Below are 15,700 nucleotides of genomic sequence, written 5' to 3'. Positions count from 1 at the left end.
CAGTTTTCCCAACACCATTTATTAAATAAGACTACCATTACCCCATTGTTTATGCCACCTTTGTCATAGATCAATTGGCCATATAGTTGTGTATTTATTCCCGGGCTCTCTATTCTGTTCCACCGATCTATGTGTCTGTTTTTTTATGCCAGTACCATGCCGTTTTGATTACTATAACTTGTAATATAGTTTAATATCAGGTAGCATGATACCTCCAACTCTGTCATTTGTGGTTCCATATAAATTTTAGGGTTATCTGTTCTAGTTCTGTGAGCAATGCCATTGGTATTTTAATAGGAAGTGCACTGACTCTATAGAATGCTTTGGGTAGCATAGACATTTTGATGATGTTAATTCTTCCAATCCATGAACAGAGTATATGCTGCATTTATTAGTACCTTCTTCAATGTCTTATCATTTTTTGAGTATGGGTCTTTCACCTCCTTGGTTAAATTTATTCCCAGGTATTTCATTCATTTTTTTGATGCAATTATGAATGGGATTGTTTTCTTAGTTTCTCTTTCTGAAAATTCGTCATTGGTGTATAAAAATGTAACCAATTCCTGAACATTAATTTTGTATCCTGCCACTGAATTCATTTATCAGTTCTAATAGTTTTTTTGGTGGATTCTTGAGAGGTCTCTATATATACACTATCATGTCATCTGCAAATAATGACAGATTTCCTTCTTCCTTTCCAATTTGGATACTTTTATTTCTTTTTCTTGTCTGACTGCTGTGGCTAAAACTTCCAATACTATGTTGAATACAAGTGGTGAAAATGCACATCCTTGTCTTGTTCCTGATCTTAAGGAAAAACACTTTTACTTTTCCCCATTGAGTAGAATGTTAGCTGTGGGTTTGTCATATGTGACTATTATTTAAAAAAATATATTTTTACTGATTTTGAGAGAGAGAGGGAGCAGAACATAGATCTCGGCTACCTCCTGCATGTCCCCCACTGGGGATCGAGCTCACAACCTGGACATGTGCCCTGACTGGGAATCGAACCAGCAACACTTTGGTGCATGGGACAACCAACTGAGCCTCACCAGCCAGAGCATACATGGCCATTATTATGTTGATGTATGTTCCCGCTAATCTTATTTTATTGTGAAATTTTATCATAAATGGATGCTTTCTCAAATGCTTTTTCTGCATCTACTGATATGATCATGTGATTTTTATCTTTCATTTTGTTTATGTCGTGTATGACACTGATTGCAGATACTGAACTAAACTGGCATCTCAGGAATAAATCCCACTTGATCAGGGTGTATGATCTTTTTAATTTATTGCTAAATTCAGTCTGCTAATATTTCATGAGGATTTTTGCATATACATTCATTGGGGATGTTGGTTTATAATTGTGTGTGTGTGTGTGGTAATATCTTTGGTTCTGGAATCAGGGTAATGTTGGCCTTGTGAAATAAGCTTGGGAGCCTTCCCTCCTCTTGAATGTTCTGGATTTGAAATGGATAGGTATTAATTCTTCATTGAATGGTAAAATTCACCTGCGAGGCCATCAGGTCCAGGACTGTTGTTTGTTGGAAGCTTTTTATTACTGCTTCAACTTCACTAGGAGTGATGGGTCTGTTCAGATTTTCTGTTTCTTCCTGACTCAGCCTTGGAAGATTGTATGTTTTTAGAAATTTATCCATTTCTCCTATGTTGTCCAGGTTTTTTTTAGGTATAATTGTTCTTTTTGGCATATAATTTTCTTATAATCCTTGTATTTCTGTGGTGTCAGCTGTCACTTCTCTTTCATTTCTAATTTTATTTATTTGGGTTTTCTCTTTTTTCTTGAGGAGTTTGATTAAATGTTTATTAATTCTGTTTATTTTTTCAAGAAACCAACTTACGATTTCACCACTTTTATATATATATTTTTAAGACTCTATTTTATTTCTGCTGATTCCTTCTACTCACTCTAAGCTTTGCTTGTTGTTCTTTTTCTAGTTCCTTCAGGTGTAAGGTTGGATTGTTTGGGATTTTCTTCTTTTTGAGGTAGGACGTATTGGTATAAATTTCCCTCTTAGGACTGCTTTTGCTGTGTCCCACAGATTCTGTCATTGAATTTTCATTTTCATTTGTCTCCAGGTATTTTTTTATTTCTTCCTTGATCTCTGTTAACCCTTTCATTGTTTAGTAACATGTTATTTAGCCTCCACGTGTTTCTATGTTTTTCAGTTTTCTTCTTGTAATTGATTTCTAGTGTTATACCATTGTGGTAGAAAAAGATACTTGATATGATTTCAATCTTCTCAAATTTACTGAAACTTGCTTTGTGGACAAACATGTGGTCTATCCTGAAAATGTTCCATGTGCACTTGAATAGAATGCATATTCTGCTTTGGCATGAAATGGTCTAAAAATATCAATTAAATCCATTTGATCTAATATATCATTTAAGGCTGCTGTTTCGTTTTAGATTTTCTGTCTGGAAGAACTATCCATTGAAGTCAATGGGATGTTAAAGTCCCCTACTATGACTGTATTACTGTCAATCTCTCCCTTTATGTCCGTCAATATTTGTTTTACATATTTAAGTGCTCCTATGTTGGGTGCATAAATGTTTACAAGGGTTAATTCTCTTGCTGGGTTGATCTGCTTATTATTATGAAAGTCCTTTGTCTCTTTGTCTTAAAGTCTATTTTGCCTGATATAAGACATATGTGTTGCTACTCCAGCCATTTTACTCTTACTATTTGCATAAAATATCTTTTACCATCCCTTTACTATCAGTCTCTGTGTGTCTTTTGATCTGAAGTAGGTCTCTTGTAGAGAGCATATGTCTGGGTCTTGTTAACTTATCAATTCAGCTACTCTATGTCTTTTCATTGGAACACTCAATCCATTTACAATTAAAATGATATTTGATAGCTATGTAGCTATTGCCAATTTACCATTCATATTTATGTTCTTTTTACCCCTGTTTTTTTCTTATTAAAGCAGTTTCTTTAACACTTTTTATAATACTGGTCTGGTGGTGAACGCCTTTAGCTTTTCTTGTCTGGAAAACTCCTTATCTCTCCTTCAATTTTAAATAATAGTCTTGCTGAGTAGATTAGTTTTGGTCGAGGTCCTTTCTTTTCATCACTTTGAATATTTCCTACCAATCCCTTCTGCCTCCAAAATTTCTGTTGAGAAATAAGCTGTCTTATGGGAGTTCACTTGTAGGTAACTAACTGCCTTTCTTTTGTTGCTTTTAAAATTCTCCCTTTGTCTTTAACCTCTGTCATTTTAATTATGATGTGTCTTGGTGTGGGCCTCTCCGGATTCATCTTGTTTGGGACCCTGAGCATCCTGAACTTGTATATTTATTTCCTTTGCCAGGTTAGAAAAGTTTTCAGTCATTATTTCTTCAAATAGGTTCTCAATCTCTCAAAATCAATCAATCAATCAATCAATCAATCAATCACTCAATCTCTTTCTCTCTCCTCCCCCTCCTTCTGGTACCTCCATAATGCAAATCTTATTATGCCTGATGCTGTCTCAGAGGGTCCCTCTTAAACTATCCTCATTTAAAAATTTTCTTTTCTTTTTGTTGTTCCGATTGGGCATTTTCTGCTACATTTGTCTTCCAAATTGCTGATTTGATTCTCTGCTTCACCTCATATGCTACTGATTCCTTCTAGTGTACTCTTCATTTCAGTTATTATATTCTTCACTTCTGATTGGTTCTTTTTATGGTTTCTATGTCCTTTTTCATGCTTACTATCCCTTTGTTGAAGTTCTCACTGTTTCTTTAGCATATTTATAAACAGTGTTTTGAACTCTGTATCTACTAGTACTTTGCTTGCCTCCATTTTGTTTGGCTCTTCTTCTGGAGAATTCTTTTGTTCTTTCATTTGAGACATGTTTATTTGTCTCTTCATTTTGGCTGCCTCTTTTTGTTTGTTTCTATTATTAGGTAGATCTGATACATCTCCCAGTCTTGGCCTTGTGAAGTAGGTGTCCTATGGGGCACAGTAGCATTCTCCCTGATCACCTGAGCCAGCTGCTCCAGGAGTGCCCCTTGTGTAGGCTGTGTGCCCTCATGTTGTACTTGAGCCTTAATTGCTGTTGTCACTTCAGTGGATGGGATTGACCTTCAGGCTGAATGGCTGTGACAACTGACTATGACTATAATGTACAAACTGCTGTATGGAGGCTGACCTTAGGAAGTGGGATTTACCCCAGCCAGCAGGCTTTGGTGACTGATGAGACCACATTTGGGATATGCTGTCTCTGGAGGTAATCTGATGGTGCTTGTTTTGGTGTGAAGTGGCCACCAAGTATGTGGGTTCTGGGGCCTCTTGGGAGGGACTCCAGTGCAGGTCAAGGTCAACTGCTGCCTGTGACCAGCCTGTGGCTAGTTGGTACAAGCTACAAAGTCACCCTTGGTTGGTAGCTGCTTGTGTTGGACCTGGAGATATGTGGGAGAAGCCATGTTGCAAAAGGTGGCTGGCTGCCACCAGTACTGGGCCTGCCTCCACCTGTAGGCTACCCGTAAGGCTCAGAAGATGAAAGAGCCTTCGGCAGTACTCAAGTGGGGTGAAACGGGGTCTCAGGGAGCCACCAGGGTGGTACAAGTGGTGTTTAACAGGTTAATGTAGATTCAGATTTGGCACTAGTAGTGAGCCTGGGGTCACTCAGCAAAAGGCACAGGGCACACTGAGACCTGCCACCACCCACCTGGGGCCTGTGGACCTTTGAGAGTCCTTTATAGAAGACTGCAGCATGAATCACTGCTGCTGGATGGACCAGAAAGAGCCTCTGGTGGTGCACAAGTTGGGTGGAGCTGGATCTCAGGGAGTCATCAGGATGGAGTAAATGGAGTTCACCACGTTAATACAGATTCAGAATTGTACTTGTGGGAGGACTCAACACAGGAAAGATGGCGCCCACCTGCCAGCTGTGTGGGAGGGCTCAACACAGGGACAATGGTAGCTCTTCCTCCAGCAGTCACACCGAAGCCACACAACTGAGTTTTGCCCTGTATGTCTTTGGCACCTCCCCAAATGCTGTCCTTCTGCCAGAGCCTAGGGTAAGTGCCTACAAACAAGTCTGTGTGCAGGCCCTTTAAGAGTTTGCCTGTGTTTTAATCAGCCTTTAGTTTCACCTGGACGGATAAATCCCCACTGATTTTCATAGCCAGATGTTACAGGGGTTCCTCTTCCTGGAACTGGTGCTCCAGGCTGGGACTCCTCTCTCTTCAGGAGGTAACCTCTGCAGCTGAGATATCTTTCCCAATTTTCAACTTCCATATGGGCTGGCTTGCCTCGAGTATCCGCCACTTCTAAAAGTCACGACATCCTTCACTTTATCTTTAGTTACAGGACTTCTGTTCGGCTAGTCTTCAGATGGCTCACCAGGTTGACTATTATACAATTTAGTTGTAATTCTGATGTCACCTGGGAGGAGGTGAGCACAGTGTTTGTTTACTTTGCCATATGATCAGAACTCTGTGGCTTTTCTTCTCACACAGTAAACCACAAAGTTTTTAACACTGATAAAGGCCAAGATTTCAATTTTTTCCTTTACAGAGTTTGCTTTCGGTTAAAGAAATCTTTGTTTAAGGCCCTAGATCAAAAAGATTTTCTCCTATGTTTTCTTATGTAAATTTTGTGGTTTTACATTTTACATTTAGATCTATGACCCATTTTATGTTAATTTTTGTATAAGGTATAAGTTTTAGGCCAATGTCTATTTTTATTGGCTATAGATATTTAATTGTTCTAATATCATTTGTTGTAAAAAGCATCCTTTTTCCATTGAATTGCATTTGCAGCTTTGTCAAAGTTAATTTGGCTATACTTTTGTGGGTCAATTTCTAGATTTTGTGTTCTGTTTCACTGATTTATCCCTTGGTCAGTACCACACTGTTTGAGTTTAGGAGTGTATGTTCAGTCTTAAAACCAGGTAGTATGGTTCTTCCAAATTTACTATTCTTATTCAAAGTTGTTTCCAGTTACTTTATCTTACGATACAAATTTTAGAATAAACTTGTCTATGTTAACAAAAAAGAATGCTAGGATTTTGATAAAAATTATGTTAGTGACTTTTGAAGAGCAAACATTTTAAATTGAAATGAGGAACAACTGATCTTTTTTTTCTTTTATAGTTTGGCTTTGTATGTCTTATATCCAAGACATGCCTTGCCTACTCCAAGATTTTTCCTATGCTTTCTTCTAGAAGTTTTACGGGTTTAGCTCTTATATTTAATTCAAATCTATGATCCATTTCAAGTTAACTTTTGTAAACGGCAGAAGGTAAAGGTTAAGGTTTGCTCTTTCTGTATATGCAAGTCCAACTGTCCAAGAACCATTTGTCAAAAACGTTATAGTTTTCTCCATTGAATTACTTTAGCATTTTTGCCAAAAATCAGTGAATATATGTGTGTGAGTCTATTTCTGGTCTACATTCCATTCCTTTAATGTATCTGTCTATCCTCATGCCGATGTCATACTGTGTTGATGAATATAGCTTTATAGTAAATTGGAAAATCAGGCAATCTAAGTCATTCAACTTTGGTCCATTCAAAATTGTTTTAGCTATTCTAGGGCCATTTTCATTTTCATATAAATTTCAAAAATAGCCTGACAGTTCCTACAAAATACCCTGTGGAGATTCTGACAGGCATTGTACTGAACAGTATATGTCAACTTGGGGGAGAAATGACATCATAACGATTGAGTTTTCTGATCCACGACCACGGAATTTGTTTCTATTTATTCATTTCTCCTCTAAGTTCTCTCAGCAATATTTAACATACACAGGCCTTGCAGAATTTTGTTCAACTCCTCTAGGTACTGATATACTAGATGCTACTGTAAATGTTTTCACCTTAATTTTTATTTAAATTTTCATTTGTTCACTGCTGGTACAAAGAGATACAATTAATTTTTTTGTGTAATAATCTTTTGTATAATAATTTTGTCTTGGTAGTTTTTGTGGATTCTTTAAGATTTATACATACCAATTTGGGTGCCTTTGAATTCCTTTTCTAGCCTCAATGCACTAGCTATAATTTCCATACAATTCTGAACAGAAGTATTAAGAGCAAACATCATTCCCTTGTTCCTGATCTTCGGAGGAAAGCATTCAGTTTTTCACCACTAAGTATAAGGTAATTACAGGATTTTACTAGATGCCCTTTAACAAGTTGAGAAAGTTCCCTTAAGTCCTAGTTTACCGATAGCTTTTATCATTTATGAGTATTGAATTTTGTCAAATAAGTTTTCTCTATCTATTCAGATAACCATAAACTTTTTTTTCTTACTTAATTGGTTCATATGATAAATTATACTGATAAATTTTCAACTTTGCATTCATTCCTGTAATAAATCCCACTGGGTTAAAAGTATTATCCTTTTTATATACTATTGATTCAGTTAGCTAAAATTTTGTTGAAGGTTTTTTTCCATCTAGTTTTCTTTCATGTTAGGATAATGCCGAACTCATAAAATAAGGTGGGAAGTATTCCCTCCTGTTTTATTTTCTGAAAGACTGTGTAGAACTGATAATATTTCATCATAAGTATCTGACAGAATGCCTCAATGAAGCCTTCTAGGACAAGAGTTTTTCTGAGGGAAGGTTTTAACTGCAAATTAAAAAGAAATTATTTACAGGGTTGTTTAGGTTATCTATTTTGTCTTAAATAGGTGTTGGTAGTTTATTTGGGTGTTTTTTTTATTTTTCAAGAAATTTGCTCATTTAAGTTGTCCAATTTAATGTCTATAATATCTGTAGTCAAATGTCCTCTTTCATTCCAGTTATTGTAATCTGTCTTCTCTCTTTTCTTTCTGATCAGTCTGGCTAGAATTTTATTATCATCATCGATCTTGTTAAAAAGCCAGAATTTAATTTCTGATTTTCTCTATTGTTATACACTTTTCTATTTCACTAGTTTCTGCACTTTTCTTTATTTCCTTCTTTTTGCTTGTTTTGGGATTGCTCTTGTCTTTCACTTTCTTAAAATGAGAACTGCTTTTTTACAATATAAGCATTTAAAACTATAATTTACCCTTTACACCACTTTAACTTCATCCTGCCATTTTGATCATTGCATCTATATTTAATAATAATAAAAGCAAACACTTATACAGAGCCTACTTTATGCCAGGTCCTTTTTCAAGCCCTTTATAAATATCCTTTTCATCCTCACAACAATCCTATAAGCGATTTCTAGTTGTTTGTGGCTAGAGGGTAAATTCAATCCCTGTTACTACATCTTGGCTGGAACCGTAAGTCGAATATACTCATTCTGTCTGCTGTTTCCTTATGTTAAGATAGGAACTATTGTTTTTCCACCTTACAGATGGTGAAATTGAGTCTTAGGTTAATTGCCTATGGTGACAAAGTTAATAAGGGGGAAGAGTGAAGATTTAAGTCCTTCACCTATATAGTCAATTGAGTCTAAAATAAAACAAATCTTGGTAGTGAAGAGGAAAAGTTACAAATATGTTGAGTCTTAAGCATGTTGAGCCTGAGATATCTCTTGAGATGTCCAAATGGAAATGACACATTGGTTGTTTGATACAGAATTGGACTTCAGAGAAGTTTGGGCAAAAGATACAATTTCGAGTTGTTAAATCAATGAGAGAGAATGACAATACTCAAAAGGAGTGTAGTAGTGAGAAAAGAGAGGCATAAGAGTCAGCTTTGTGAATACCCACATTTAATGAGCAATTAGAGAAAGGTAAACAATAAAGAAGTCAGAAAAGATGTAGCCAGAGACACAGACAGAAAATGAGGGGAACACATTGGAAAAGCCAAAGGAATACAGTACTGAATGCTACAGAAATATCAAATAAGCCATTTATGTGAGTAAAGTGAAGGGGGTAGAAGCTAGATGGAAGTGAGCCGAGGTATGAGTAGGATACAATTTTAGAAACAGGATAAATGGGTATAGTTACTTCTGTAGAGAAGTTTAGCAAAGACTAGAGAAAGTTGGTGAAGAAAGGTACATATGGTCAAGGGAAGATGAATAGATTATATATGACATATAACACAGCATAGTATAGCATAGCACATATAACATATGCAACACAGAGACAACCTGATCATATTTACAATAAAAAGAATCCAATAAAGAGGAGATGGGTGAGAACGGGGGGGGGGGGGGGGGGGAAGCAAAAACCCGAGGTTTCAGATAACCTTTATCTCCAAAAAGGTAGAAACAACTGGGATCCAGAGCACATGTGTGGCCAATCAGATGGAGACACTGGTGTAGCACTGCCCTCAGAAAATACCATCAAGAGACTAAGACAGAAGGAGCAATTTCCAAGATAAGGTCATTAGGAACACTGGCAACATTTATGGAGGATACATTTAGAGTACTGTTCTTTCCACAATGAAGCCAGAACAGCAAACAGCATGATGAAGAAATGGTATGGAGACTGATCACTGTTTCCTCTGCTCAGGAAGGCTTCTTTTGGATTAAAAACAAAGGAACTGTCATAAAGAACTTATATAAGTCAACACTAGGAAGACAAACAATCCAATTAAAAAATGGGCAAAGGATCAGAATAGACCTCCAAAAAGGACACACAGATGGCCAATAGACATATGAAAAGATGGTCAGCATCACTAATCATCAGAGAAATGTGAATTAAAACCACAATGAGGTATATCACCTCACACCTGCCTGAATGGCTACCATCAATAAATGAACAAACAAAAAGTGCTGGCGAGGATGTGAAGAAAAGGGAACCCCAGTGCACTGTTGGTAGGAATGCAGACTGGTGCAGCCACTATGGAAAACAGTGTGGAGTTTCCTCAAAAAATTAAAAATGGTACTGCCTTTTGACCCAGCAATCCCACTTCTGGGAATATATCCTAAGAATCCTGAAACACCAATTGGAAAGAATATATGCACCCCTATGGTCATAGCAACGCAATTTACAATAGCCAAGATTTGGAAGCAGCCCAAGTGCCCATCAATAGATAAGTGGATAAAAAAGCTGTGGTACATTTACACAATGGAATACTATGAAGCCATATAAAAGAAGGCAATCTTACCTTCTGTGACAGCAGGTATGGACCTGGAGATTACTACGCTAAATGAAATAAGCCAGTCAGAGAAAGACAAATAGCATATGATCTCACTTATACGTGGAATCTAATGAACAAAATAAACTGACTAACAAAATAGAAACAGAAGCATGGATACATGGAACAGACTGATAGCTGTTCGAGATTCAGCTTTAGCTTTCAAATTTCACCTCTCATTCACTATTCCTTTGGCCAGAACACTACTGATGTCAACATGGCTAAATGATCATCCCCCCCAACTCTCATGTACCTCATTTTCCTTTCCTTTTCATAAAATATTTTCACCTCTTTTTTTTGTATCTATCTAAATTCTATCAAAGACTAGCTTAAATATGATCTTCATGAAGCCCTTTACATTCAAAACAGCTTGAACTTAACTTTTCATCTAAACTACCTTGCTGAGCCCGGCCAGGCATGGCTCAACAGCTGAACATCGACCTAGGATCCAGGAGTTTGAGGTTTGATTCTCGGTTAGGGTACATGCCTGGGTTGTGGGCTCGATTCCCAGTGGGGGGTGTGCAGGAGGCAGCCAATCAATGACTTTCATCATTGATGTTTCTATCTCTCTCTCTGAAATCAATAAAAATATATATTTAAACTACCTTGCTGAATATTTAAATACGCAGATTTTACTACCAGACTGTGGTCTTTCAGAAGGCAAGAACTGTCTCCTACACCTTAGATTTCCAAAACATGTCAGCTCTTTGCAGAGTTGGAATTTAATAAATAACTGCTAAAAAAGTTAAGCAGAACGTGGTACTTTTTTAATTAATTATTTGAGAGAGAAGGAGAAGAGGGAGGGAGGGAAGGAGACAGACAGATAGACAAAGACAGACAGAGAGACGGGGGGGCGGGGGGGCACGGCAGAGAGAAACACTGATTTGTTGTTCCGCTTATTTATGCTCTCATTGGTTGCTTCTTGTATGTGCCCTGACCAGGGATCAAACCCACAACCTCGGCACACGGGGACGAAGCTCTAACCAAATGAGCTACCTGGCAAGGGCCAGAAGGTGAAATGTTTTAAAGTAACAAATTACATAATAAACCGTTCTGTTTATCTTCATCAATGTTTTCCTTCATTATCAGAAAAAAAAGAAGAGACTGAATTAGGTTTTTATGACTGCAGGTTTACTTCTGTACTGTCCATGATGAGGAACAAGACTACTTCTGTCAGGTTGACCCATCCATAAAATGGAATGTCGAGCCTGAATGTGGAGACAAACAAGTTAAAACTAAATAGTTATATAAAATGTATAGAAAGAAAGCAGAGTCAGGCCTCACAATGACAAATAATTCAGGCAACATAAGAGTTCAGAAATCAAGACAGCTCTAGTCACTGGGGCCATCTGGAGCTCATCTATCCTTGCCCTTCCTGCTCCTATGGCTACCAACAGCTCCCATCTGCAACAGTAAATTCGATGTGTCAACCTGACTGGTGTTTTTGGATGACTTAGCATTTAAACAATATGACTGAGGAAAGCACAGTGTTCTCCCTAATGTGGGTGGGTGGGCTTCATTCAATCAGCTGAAGGCCTAAAGAAAACAGAGGCCAGCTCTCCTATAAGTAAAAGGGAACACCTACCGCCTGCCTTCAGAGGCTGTTTTTTTCCAGCCTTCAGACTCTAACTGAAACATTGGCTCTTCCTGGGTCTTCGGATTAGAACTTCCACCATCAGCACACCTGGGTGTCAAGCCTTTGGACTTGGACTGGAACTGTATCAGTTCTCCTGGGTCTCCACCTGCCAACTGCAGACCTTGGGGCTGCTCAGCCTTCATGATCATGTGAGTCAATTTCTTATAATAAATCTAATCCTTTCATCCATCATGTTGGTTCTGTTTCTCTGGAGAACCTGATGAATACATCGTCTTGCTCTTCACTCTAAGTGTTTCTCCTGTATCACTGGCGTTCTACTACCTCATGGTGGTTGCATGTTGCCTTTTCCCGCTTCATCTTCTACCGAGGACTCCGCTCAAACATCAGCTCCTCAGGAATCCCTCACACAGACAGCCTATCTAAGATGGTGCTTCTAGTCACACCCTCTCCCTCACCCTGCTTCTTGTTTCCTTAAAGCTCGTCACTCTGACATTTTACTACATGCTAGTTTTCTGTCCTAAATGTAAATTCCATGAAAGCATGAACTTTGGTCTGTTCATGAATAAACCACCAGAATCTAGAATACTTGGCAAATAGTAGGCATTCAAATAGGTGCTGCAAGAAGAACAGATGAACTAAGTTCCCATTATGAACTCTCCATCATTCTCCTCCTCTCAAGGAGGAATTTACAGGAGAGAAGGAAATATGTGACTGACCAGCTTCATCCCCATTATTGCTGTCTGTGTAGTTTTCATTCCAGTTATGGCCAAGGTGGCAGAACCACATGCTACAGGATCCATCCATGCTAAGGTAATGCTTAGGGCTGCTTTCTTGGCAGGCACTTAACAAACTTTAAAATGACAGTTCTGTGTATCGTGGGCACTGTAAGATTAGGTCTAACTAATGAAGTCAGGCTACTTTCAGAATATAAGAGTTTCTTGGCCTCACACCAAAATCAAGTCATTGTTTCAAAATTCACATTAAATTTAATATCACTCCTTATCAGCCTTTAACTGGCTTCCAGAACAGATCTCAGCTGCCACTATGTAAATGCATCTATTTAAGTTCCACGTATTTTTCAAAGCACACTCTTCAATTATATTTGAAATAATACATAAATGCCACGAGGTCATATAACAAGAAGACCCATTCCAGTAATGGATCTGTCCACAACTAAACTGACATAAGTAGAAACAATATATGAAGTGTAGGATGCATTCCAGGGAAATCTCCCCCACTCCTTTCTAAAAAAAGTTGCTGACTAGCTATTTATGTCTCTCACAACATATGCTTCTTTCTTTCCTTAGGAAGGAAGATCCTACTGGGTGGTGTGCAAGCAGTACAAAACCTTGGGCTTGGTGTGCTTCTTCTATAAGGAGGTAGTAGAGCCCTACATGCAGTGGGCCAACCCAAGTCTGAGCACACACTGGAGGCCGAGGCAGAGACAGGCTGACCACGCTTCAGTCCTGCTGTCACTAGCACCAAACTAAGAAAACCAGAATTTTACTCTATTCTCACTCAGGGTATATTGTTAAAGGGAAATTCTTTTGTAACCTCGTAATTGAGATTATAAAAGAGACAGATAATGGGTAAGAGCACTGGTTATGTTCTTAAAGCTGAGGAGGGAGAGTGGGGGGGGGGGCATGTTAAATAAAAAAGAGCTCCCAAAAGCAAGTGTCTAACCAGGAAGTTTCCCATTTTTACATGCGTGATGGGATTTTTCTCACTGATTTCCACTGCAATCATAAACCTAGAGGGCCTTATTATTTCCCTTTCTTCCTATTCAAGTTCAATAAAGGATCTGATACCAAACCTGTTCCTTTGCTCCCTTAAACACAAATGAGAAGACTTCTCAAAAGAGATGTTATTAAAATACCAAAGGAAAATAAAGGAGAATAAAGAAAACTACATGAACCAGTTTGCATCACAAATCTGTTTAATGGCTAACCTTAGAACTTAACCCACTGACCTCAGAAGCTATCTTACGGAAAGGTGAAACTTAAGGAGCTTATTACAAAAACAAAATGAAGTAAAGCCAGTAGGCAGAAAAAAACAAACTTACTGCAACCTGTATACTTTTCCTTTTGCCCTTTATTCTAGTTTAGTGATTCTCTAGTTTAAATCTGCACAAGAATTAATGTTCTTGTGTGTGTGTGTGTACACATAAAATATTTCATAGTGTCTTTTATGAGTTAAGGAACTGTCAAAGGGTTATTCTGGCTTTTGCTTTACATACTGACTATAACTCTAGTGTACACAAGAATCCATTCTTCTAAACAATTCACAAAGCTTGCACAGTCAAAATCATCCCTGAAAATTCCTTAAATCATAATATATAACATTTAGTACAGTAACATTTACAGCCGCCCCAAATATGAAATGCTCACCCTATGGAAGACATGTAGGAACTAATAAGATAGAGAGAACAGCAGATTCTTGTCTCCAAGGGCGCCTAAACTCACTGTGATGGGCAGACTTGTCAGTATCATTTAAATTGTCATTTGTCTGCAAGATGTGCATAGCTGGATTTCGAAAAATATTAAACTTGTGTATAAAAAATGTTACTACCATAAACATTCAAATATGAAGCTTCAAGAAAGAGGTTAGAATCTTATAAAAAATTAATTCATCTGACTCAGTTCTTATGAGAGAGCCTAAATGAGGCCTGAATAATGGCCCTCTACATTTGAGACTCCTCCTTCCTTCTCTGCACTTTTTTTTTTTTTTTTTTAAACTATATCTGTATTGATTTCAGAGAGACAGAGAGAGAGGGAGAGGGAGAGAGAGAGATACATCAATGATGAGAGAGTCACTGACCTACTGCCTCCTGCACATGCCCTACTGGGGATCAAGCGAGCAACCCAGGCATGTACCCTGACCTGGACTCGGACCGAGATCTCCTGGATCATAGGTCAATGCTCAACCACTGAGCCATGCCGCTGGGCTGCACTACTCTCTTATCAAGAGGCTAGGATCTATTCCCACAGATCCCTTATACAAAAGTAGAGGACAAATCCTTTAAGCATCAGTATAATTCGCCTGTTTCTTTGGAGTTAACCATGAGAGCAGAAAAGAAATTATTCCAGCCAAGAGATAACCTTGAAGCCTGGGCCACCACCTGTTCTTTCGGCCATGTACACCAATCGTAACTAATCTGCCCTCTCTTCCAGGAGTCTGACCCCCACCACAAATGCGGTGGGGAGAAGATGGACTGGGTTGTACTTCTGCAACTGGGTTTTGTAAGATCTATCCGTAAAAAGATTGAATTCTTAATGGAGATTACTTGAGTAAAATAAGCCTACTTACTTATTACATTCCAACCACAAAGTAATGCTAGGACAGGTGTCCCTTCACAGTTTCTATATTTTGAGCAGGATGCCTTCAGCTAAAATAGTGGCAGCCACATAAAATCACTAAGTCTCAGAACTCGTTACCAAAACTTCAGACATTCACGTTCAAGCAGTCCTCAACAGTACATTAACATATTCAGATACTTTTTAAACAACAATGATAACAAACTTTAGTAATGGAACCCAACATGGGTATGATATTACCATTAACATTTCAGTTACTTTATATACAAGATTCTAAAATACTTTGTACTCAAAATGGCAAAAATCTCGAAATATTAGAAATTTGGCTCTGGATCTAGATTATTCATGTTAGTGGCTAAAATGCCATGCCAGTTTTCCCAATCAATTCAAGAAAAACAGGTAACCTGGGAGAAGAGGGAGAAGATGGCAGCCGAACAGGCAGACCTTTCCTGCACCTCCTCCCAGGGCCAGACTGGAAATAAAACTAAATTGGGAACATTTACTCAGAATTATCAACGGAGGTCCAGCTGAGGAGGAGACTTATATCAAGCAAGGACAGAAATCACCTGGAGACTAGCAGGAGGGATGAGGTCAGAGAGGGGCTGACCCAGCTTCCCTAGGTGGCAGGGAGAGTGAGGAGGGATCTCTTGGCTACAGGAGGGTCTTTTTCCTGAGAAGATCAAGGTCTGGAATCCAGGCTGCGCTCCACGCCCCGGAGCACCAGAGCTCAGATGAGTGGCCCAGGGAGAATCAA

General features: G+C 38.4%; 1 protein-coding gene across 4 annotated transcripts in view; it reads right to left on the bottom strand.

Moving 5' to 3' along the window:
* Nucleotides 1-15,700, bottom strand: part of MAPK8 (mitogen-activated protein kinase 8) — a 120,442-nt gene that overhangs the window by 53,283 nt on the left and 51,459 nt on the right. The window lies entirely within an intron of this gene.

Source organism: Miniopterus schreibersii (genome assembly GCF_964146895.1).
Source record: "Miniopterus schreibersii genome assembly, chromosome: 14".
NCBI lineage: Eukaryota > Metazoa > Chordata > Mammalia > Chiroptera > Miniopteridae > Miniopterus > Miniopterus schreibersii.
This window is presented reverse-complemented; position numbering and strand designations above follow the sequence as displayed.